The sequence below is a fragment of the Dendrobates tinctorius genome, unplaced genomic scaffold, assembly GCF_039654945.1.
Source record: "Dendrobates tinctorius isolate UK_male_01 unplaced genomic scaffold, ASM3965494v1 ptg000036l, whole genome shotgun sequence".
NCBI classification, from domain to species: domain Eukaryota; kingdom Metazoa; phylum Chordata; class Amphibia; order Anura; family Dendrobatidae; genus Dendrobates; species Dendrobates tinctorius.
Genome location: NW_027361704.1, coordinates 19,290,943 through 19,300,164, shown reverse-complemented (window position 1 = coordinate 19,300,164; position 9,222 = coordinate 19,290,943). Strand labels below are relative to the sequence as shown.

Genomic DNA, 9,222 nt, shown 5'->3' with positions numbered 1-9,222 from the left:
TAATCAGTCACGCTTAACCCCTTTTACATGGACGCCCAGGGCCACAGACCGGGTCACCGCTACTGTAACACTTCCCTTTGAGATAATGGCCCAGTACAGAGTACCCCACTGCCCTGGCGGGCGACCCACATTTGCCACCCTGGGTCCACCGTGCAGAGATGTAAAACTGCAGCTTATGTGAACAATTGCGGACCGGAGCTGCGAGCAAGCACCATAAACACACCGAGTTAAACGTCACTTGATGTGATCAGATTGCAAAGTACCTGACTCTTTTACTCCACAGAGCAGTACAACAACTGAGAGCTCTCTAAGCTATGCCCAGTTAGACATCACAGGAGCATAGTGGTAATGACGCAAGTTGGAGTCCCTATAGCTATTCCCCCAGGAAGTCCAAGCTGGTGGTTGAGTCTGCTCTGACACATGGTGTGCTTTAGCACATGCGCCTGAGGACCCCTGGTGCAGATGCTATGTTCAAGTGGGAGTACCCACCCTACACTGCCTGTCTACAAACACACTCGCAGTGCTATTAGTGGCACACGTGCACACAGGGTGATAGCGTATCAACAAACATATACGAACTTAGCGCGCCGACTTGTGCTACAGAGGACCTTTTAAACGTTCCTGTTCAAGTCCAGTCAGTCAGGACCTTGCTCGTGTACCAATCCGGAACTGTCACATCACCCGAGCAGCTGACAACCGACCACCAATGAGAGGTCGTCTCACGAGCATGCTCAATAGAGTGATTTCTGGACTTAGTCCCAGGAACATCTCTCCGCTGATGCATATTGCTAGTTAGTGCTGGAGAGAAGAGTGTAGGAGCTTCCACGGGATCCAGAATTAAACCACATAGGTTTGAGCCAAATCAGCAGAGCAGGTGGGTGCACACAAAGGCTGGAAAGCACAGCATTGCATAGCAGAAAAAAGGAGGATGTGGCACACCAAAATGAAGATAAAAAAACTTTATTCGGCACTCAAGCCATAATTAAAACCATGCAAACTCTTGATTATAAAAACAACAAAGTATATAATTGGAATAAGACACCTTTGTATAAATCTATTTTGAAAGGAAAATCTTTTGACCGTCAAAATGCACAAAGACATAATAAATCTGTGTCATTTTCCTCTTCTGAGTTCCACAGTTCACAAATGGACTCTGTTAATTCAATAGGTGGACAAGGAAATTGCCCTAATGAATCCAGACATTTGTCTTCAACACCGGCAAAAAACGCAGGAGATGCAGGAGAGGAGGTAGGGGGAAGAAACCAGTTCACATGGACACGTTATCCTGTTAGGAACAGACGCATGAGGAACTATACTCTCCTTCCAATGTGATTATTTTGTCCCCTGTTATCCTGTCTCAAGACCAGATGAATGTTTTACAAAAAGGCTTAAATTTTGTGCCCACCAGAAGATTTGACCTTTTTCAAACAATAAAAGATGTGAACAAATTTACCCGGTTATTGACTGTAAAAAGACATTTTTTTTCTGAGGATCTTGTTTTACCATTTGCGAATCCACTTTATTCAGATGTCTCGAATGACTCAATGTCGTCATTTTTTTCTTTCTGTGAACAAAAAGTTATATCGACATTATCATCCTTACAGGATCATAGGAATGATGCATTTGCTATTTCTGATAAAGATATATCTGTTACCCTCAAAAATTCATCTTATTATCCCCTCCAATCCAGAGTTACATCTTTGGATTTGTTTCAATCTTTGGTTGAGAAGGATTTGAAATTGTTAGATCAGGAAACCAAACATGCTAATTTTTCTTGTAACTTGTCTGCCAGTCAATCTTTGGCTGTCAGTGTTGCTCATACCATTGTTGTGGATTTACTTTTGATTTGGGTAGATTTACCCCTGTGCATACTGTGACCTGTCCTAATTAGACAGAGTCTTATTGAGCGCTCAAAGAAGGAAAGACGCCAGACTTGGTTGGCAGCAATACCTCCCAGCAAAACTCTGGAAGTTTATTGAATATACTTGGTTTTATCAATTGTACAGAAAAGGAGTGGCTACTCATTAACATAGAGGCTTTACTTCTTAGCTAATTGGTCAGTTTTAATGCATAAACATATATGGGCGTCGACCTAAGGTGACTTAGCGTCAGATGATATACTGCTCTTTGTCTTACAATGTCAGCAATGTTCTGATATCGGCTGGCCCATCTGGCCTAAACTTCCTCTTTCTATGTCTGGGACAAATATCACAAGACAATGCTATCATAAGATACCATCTGCTCCCCAGACTATCTCATGGGGGGGGGGGCAGTAGGTCATTTCCACCAACTAGTTACAAGGTTCAAACTGTGAATATGTATCTGTGTTCATATAAGAATATATAAGAGTACATGAGTATATAGCAGTATATGGAGTATATAGCCTATAGCAGGCAAGTGAGATCTATATGAAATACATATACATATATATTTCCATAACAATCCCCCCTTAGATATCACTTGCCCTAAAACCCTGCTCCTGGCCCAAAGCGCTGCAACTCTTTTATGCTGCCAGTGGACTGACATATGCCTAGTGCATACATCCTCCTCTGTACAGACTTTTCGCAAATGGGCAGTCAGGAGATCGGTCCCTAAAGGGGGTGTGGTGCAATGTAATCAAAGTCTCTTAGTTAGCAGTCTATGCAGTCATGTGTATGTGTATTCTCCGTCAGGGAGGTAATTTATTCAGCCAGGGAGGTCATCCACAGCATCATTCCAGCTTAGGTGTATCTTCTGGTATGAAGGCCTTTTCCTGCAATGCGATGCGTGGATCCAGGTGGGGTTTCCCTCCAGGTCGGTGGCGTCAGCACTTGGAGAAGGGCCATCGGATCTGGGATTGAGTGCTTCTCTTTGTGGACTTTTCTCCACCCACACTCAGTCTCCTGACTTCAGGACGAGTATACCAGGCACCGAATCTGGACCTGACAATGAAGGAGAGAAACTCGAGAATGGACATTAGCAAAATTCTTGATAAATTCAATTACACATGCAGACAAAGTATCATATTGCATAGTCAACTGCTAAGTAAAGAATACCCCTAAACTGGGTTTTTTACCCAAATAAAGTCTCATATTGGTGACAGCTTTCTCTGAGCCTACGGGAGTGTCTAATGCCAGGGTTTGTCTGTCTCTTGGGCAGATCTTTTAGCATGCTGCTCTTAAGTGTCCCACCTAGTCTATGGTGTGGGATGGTGAGTAGTGTGTAGGCCTAAGTCTGACCCTACTGCTGATCAGGTCTCTTGTGTTAGGTTTGCTGTGTATGCGGGTCCCTGATCACTTGCTATTGCTTCTGGCAACCCCATATCTGCACACTATTTTTGAGAGTAGCTTTTTTGCAGTAGTCTTCGTCTACTGGTTCCTTACTGGGAAGTCTTCAGGCCAGATGATGTGGGGGAACTTTTCCCGCTTGTCCGATGTTAAATTTGTCAGTGGCTGAACAGCTGCTGGGAATCTTCGCTGTTTAGGTGTGAGTTGAGTTCAATCAGGTCATTCATCTGTGTCTTCGATTCTGTGTGGGGGCCATGTGCCCACTGAACCACCGTAGGGTACACACTTTGAGATAGACTGGGTCTGTCTTGAGGTAGACGGTTTGAGGTAGACGGTTTGAGGTAGACTAGGACTGTCTTGAGGTAGACGCTTTGACGTAGACGGTTTCTTGGAGCCCAGTGCTTTTGGCCCTCAGCATCCAGCTCTCCTTCTCCTCCGTCCGAGTCTGATCCTGTTACTTCTTGTACAGGTTTCAGGAAGTCATCTTGTCAGGTTTAGTGACTGGGTTGTGGTAATTGACATTCTCTGAGCTGATGGTGGGATTTTAGCTGAGGTTTCGTCTCTGTCCGCGCCTCCCTCTGTATGAAGACTCGGGTTAGACTGTGTCAGAGGAGGACTTGGGACTCTTTGCATTGGTACAGGTCCAGCTGGTATTCTCTGGGGATGAGGGGGAAGGTCAAACTGTTGTAGCCTTGGGATGCCTTCGGACTCATGCAGCTCGTCTCGGGGGGACGGGGTAAGTGTTGCCGTGGACTGCTGACCGTAGGACTGTGCTGGAGAAGAAGCTTCCCCACGAGAGGGTGGTGGAGGACAATCTTCTGGAATGTTCTCCATCAAATACCTCCTTTCTGGAAAGGTAGGCACCATTCTTCTGCCGCAGAATTCATATCCACGTCAGAATCTTCGTCCTGGAAGTGATTCAGCTTGTTGGCTGGTGGAGGAGGAGGCAGCACTTCTGTCCAATTCAGAGATGGCATCTTCAACGGTTTTCCCATTGACTTCTGTTTGCCAGGTTTTCTCGTCTTCAGTCGTCATGTAGTAGCCGTCCGGCTCTACGACCTCTCCCATTTTCCATATTGTCTTCCTCTGGCTGCTTCTTTGGCTGCCACGTCTGCTGTTGATGCCCCGTGTCTCTACTGTGTTCAGTTTTCCGTGTGCCTTGGCCTTCAGCACTGCCACCACTTCTAGTAGTTGAAGAGCGTCCAGCAGGTCTCTGATGGCTCCATGGTGCTTCACGGTCGATCCGCTTGCTGTGATGAAGTTTCTTGCAGCCCAGATGGGTCCGAAGTCAGGTGCCATGTTATGCGAGTACCTGGAAGTTTTTGTTCTTCGCAATCTGGCAGGTCTTTCGTCAGCTCTATCAGCTCCGCTTCTTGGGCTCTTGGGCTGACAACCTTCTGGACCATAGAATGTCTTGATTGCTGGTCGCTGCACATCCCGTGTGGAACTTTCCTTCATCATGTGCAAGGCTGGAGCCATGTACGGTATCTTGCAGATTTTTCATTTGAGGGTCCGTATCCGCATCCCCCCTTGGGAGTGGGAGTAGAGACAGGTAACGGCTGAGAGCACTGAAGAGTGGTGGAGAGCAGCCTTGTCAGGAGGGCGTGTGCTGCGGGTATTGCTTTCATGCAGGAGGGCCCCCCCCTTGCAACTGGATCCAGGCCAGCTGAGAGGTAGTCTAGAGGCCTCTGGTTTCCCTCCGTTAGTCTGTTTTAAGCCTGGCCAGTAGCATGACCTTCTCCATCTTGTTCCTTCTTTTTCCGTTTTGGTCAGGACGGGATGGCTTCTCATACTCAGTGAGGCCTAGAGTTGGCGCAGAGACTATGAAGTCTTTCAGTTTCCTGTACGAGATGAAGGTTGCAATGCGTTGATGCAATTGTACAGAGGTTGCATTAAGCCTGGAGCACCAGGGATCCAAGTTCTGCAGTACGAGACTAGACTAAGGAAGGACTGCATCTTCGGAGTTGTTGAGGGACCCACCTTCTCCTCCGCGGCCCTCCGGTCATCTGTCAAGTGTTTTGTCTAGTGGGCGATACGGTGTCTTCAGGAACTTGCTTTTGACACCACTGGACTCTGTTTTTGCAGAACTTACGTTGCTGCTCCGTCAGGCAGTGTAGAGGAGGCATGGAAAAACGCTGTGCGGGTAGCGGTGTCGACTTCTGCATGCTCCGCAATCCAGTTGGTGGGGACGGAGGGCAATGCTCTGGCGAGCTGTAAAAGGCTGTTCCGGGCCCTCTTGGGCCTCACTGTCCTTGTGCATTTTCAGGAACTGGTCGTCCTGGTGAGGGGGAACATTGAGGGGAGCTTCGGGCAGATCCATTGCTGTGAGCACCGTTGCTGTGGCTGGCACGTTTGTCAGCAGAGTGTGCAGATCTGGCACAACTGGGGTTTCAAACACGGTTGCTTCGCTCACAGTCCTCAGGTTATGCACCATTCAATCTGGTCTGGTTCTCCTTTCACAGTCTTCCTCTTGATCGAGAGAAGCTGGGACCGCATGATGATTCCCGTGGGTGAGGCGGCTCAATCTGGCCTTGCTCTTCACAGTGCCGTGAGCGACTCCCATCTTCTGGCACAGGGCTGGCAGGAAACCAAACCGTTTGCTGGGGTCCTTATTTTTGTCAGAGGTGACGTTCAGCTGAGCTTTCTTGCTCTCACAGGGGGTCTTTTTGCTGGGGCATCTTCTTTACCAGCCAGCAGCAGCTCCTTTCACCCAGCTTGATTTCTGGTCAGCATCTTGTTAACCAATTTGAGGAGCTGAGTGGCTGTCTTCTGGTCCAGTGCCTGGATTAACTTCAGGGAGCACCTTCAGAATCTTGTCCAAGATGATCCTCTGGCGCTGGAGCCGGAAGCAGTGCAGCCATTCCACGAAGCGGGTGTGGTCTCTCTGGGTCGAGAGTTTTCCTGGCCCATGCCAAAGTTCTTAGGCCGTTTCTTGAACAGCAGTTCCACTTAGACCTCCAGCTGGTCAGAGTCAGTTTAGCTCTGGGTGATGAGCTGCGGATGCTGGGACTTCGGAGCGTCCGGGGTTGTAGACTTGTGACACCCGCACTGGCGCAACTTGAAGTCTCCCTTGGGCCATAGGCTTCTGGGTGCTATGTCCAGCACCTCCTTGGGTAGGCTTGCACCGGTTGTTCGAGCGAGGCTCTTGTAGGGCCACCAGCATGATTGATTCTTCTTGGGTCTGAGGTGGGGAAGTGGTCAAGGTCACATCTTCATGGGACACTTTGGTCACCTTCAGTTCCTGCAGTAGGTCTGCGCTCATCAGGTGGGGTGGGCAGGTCTCCACCGTAAACTGGAAACATGATGGAGTGTCCTGGCAGTGTCCTCATGCTTAGGGGCTTGCAAGCTGGGGAACGTCTGTCTTGACCTTTAATCCCCATACAAGACACGGAGTGTTCTGATAGACTGGTGGGGTCGGGGATTTTCACTTCTGACTGCACCAGTGTCCACAAGGAAAGATATGACAGCCCCCAGTGATTTGAGGTATTGGGTTCGCTGATGGGGTTTCACATGTCAGGGGCGTGACGTCTGGCGGACCTGGTTTGCCTCTGTCCTATGGACAGGGTTCTTCATTGTCTTCTGTGTTTCTTTCTTGGCCTACTCCTCTGCGTGATGACCTGGGTTGTCGGGGTGCTGTGCACTGGTTCCGGAAATGGCCAAGGTTGCCACAGTTGAAACACCTGACAGGTCTTGTCTCTGCAGGGTGGTTGCTCCTCCACGTCAGTGGCCATCACGGGAGGGCCTGTCCTCCGTACTCCTGGGAGGGACTCAATTCTTCTGGCTACTGTAAGCAGGACATCTACTGCTATTGTCCTGTACTCAGGCCTGGCCACTATCAGTTGTTTCTTGATTGGTTCTCTTAGTCCATGCACAAAGGCCTGCGCCAACATCTGTCCGTGTATCTGATCATGAATAGTGAAGCCTAAAATTTGGAATACTTGCCTCACTCTGCCATGAAACCTGTCTAGAGACTCTGTCTCGGCTTGTCTCATGTTATGCAGGCTGAGTGCTTGTCTGGTGTTGGCCCACTCTCTAAGCTGTTCAATTAGCTTTGATCCTGGTTTCCAGGAAGGCACATCTAATTCTGATGGAAGCTTGAGGTGTTCCTTCATGATTTTAGAATACTGAACACCTGACTAGGGTGAAGGGCACATAGTGTAAGAGTTCTGGCTCTATCTGCCCCTGCCTACTATGCAGCATAATCTCCTCTTCATGTTCATCAGAGGAGGAACTGTGCCACTGTGTGATTGTCTTTCTGTGTGTGTGTACTCCCCCCCCTTGAGACTGGAGTTCCGTGTGGCACATAGGTTCTTCAGTCTCAGCGTTAGCAGGTGCAGTGTCTGATGGCCCACACCTCCCTTCTGCTATCTGTTGTATCGGGAGGGCACCTGTGTTGTCATGTGTGGGGAGTGATTCACTTTCTTCTCCCGGTGACATAACTGTCTCTTTAGACAGAGTCCCCTGTGGAACTAGGGACACTCCATTGTCTGGATCTGGCACTGGGCCAGCGGGTGACGATGAACTGAGAGGTGGGTGAGAAAGAAGAAGAAAAAAGAAGAAAAAAAGAAAGGGTGGGGGAGATGGTGAAGACAAGGAGGAGGGGAAAAAAAGGAGACAGGTGCAGTGGATGAGAGGGATGAGAGGTGGGCGTTGGTGATGAAGATGGAAAGGGAGGAGAGATAGGCGGAGGTGAGGAGGGAGAGATGGTGAGGGAGGACGAGGTATGGGAGGAGAAATAGATGAGAGAGGGGAGGCATTCTTCGACCTGTGGTCCTCCTCAGACGGCACAGATTACTATGAAAACACTTTTTCCTACACGTAAAACAAAAAAAAACAATCCTGTCTTGTTCACACTATCTGCTAGCACCTACTGCGCTGTTAAATGCTCTGTCACTTTAAGAAATGCAGACTGCAATTGAGCTCAACTAGCTACTTCCCTTTTTTCCTTCCAATACATTATGCCACGCTAGAGCATACGGAGCTGACCGTAGAAACCGACATGCTTAACTTTCTGAATAACACCTACTGTGTCTGTTCCAAAAACTTCAAAAAAGTGATTAAACCTTTTAACACCTTGCAACCCCTTTTAACCTGCTTAAAAGGGAACAAAAAGAAAACAAAAATATGGAAAATCAAAAATTGGCAAGATAACACAGGAATTACCAAAGCAGGTAAAAATTCAAAATTCTTTTTTAACAAAAAACTGGAAGAAAGAAGTGACAACTAAAACTTAAAAAACTGATAAAATATGTCACAAAAAGTAGAAGAAAACTAAAAAGGGAAAAATGATTTTTCTTTCTTTTTTTTCCTTTTCCCTTAAAAAGATTTTTAAAGGATGAAACCCAAAAAAAATGATAAAATCAAAAAGTATATAGTATATAAAACTTTAAACCAACAATAAAAGGGTTAATGTAGAATGTAGGCACCCAACTTCCTCTTTTTTTTTTTTTTCCCTTGCCCGAGTCTCTCAGTGACATGAAGAGGACAAAAAAACAAACATTGATATGCTCAAAAAGACCCAGCTTTCCCGAAAATTCTCACACTGCAGTAACAAAAGCCTCTACCAAAAATGCAAAATAAAAGATAAAATAGGGAAAAACAGAGTCCAAAATATAACAATATGAAATATATATTTATCTCAGGGACCACACCCTGCAGGCAAAAGAGGAAGTTTACAATAAAAAAAAGGCAAAACTCTTTCTGCTTCAGATCTATGCGGAACCTGCAATAAATTCACATATAGACGTCCGGGGAGAGAGATCGAAAGCCCTTCTGTGACACGTCAAACAGCTGCTGACAACCGGTAACTGCCAATCACCCATGGCGCTTTGGTTAGCACCGGGATGTATCACCCTCCGTCTGCTGGGAGATGGGAGCCGTGATATCCCATTAGATTATCACCCCTCCGTGTGCACCCGAGAACCGTGATAATCTCTCCAGTGATCAGTCTGTGATA

The 9,222-nt window shown here is 47.3% G+C and overlaps 1 long non-coding RNA gene across 1 annotated transcript; it reads right to left on the bottom strand.

Moving 5' to 3' along the window:
- Nucleotides 1-944: 944 nt before the first annotated feature.
- On the bottom strand, nucleotides 945-8,999 carry LOC141087891 (uncharacterized). The gene is made up of 2 exons (XR_012231754.1): nucleotides 1,655-8,999; nucleotides 945-1,564 (listed from the first exon to the last, which is right to left on the bottom strand). It is a non-coding gene; the product is annotated as an uncharacterized lncRNA (long non-coding RNA).
- Nucleotides 9,000-9,222: the final 223 nt, after the last annotated feature.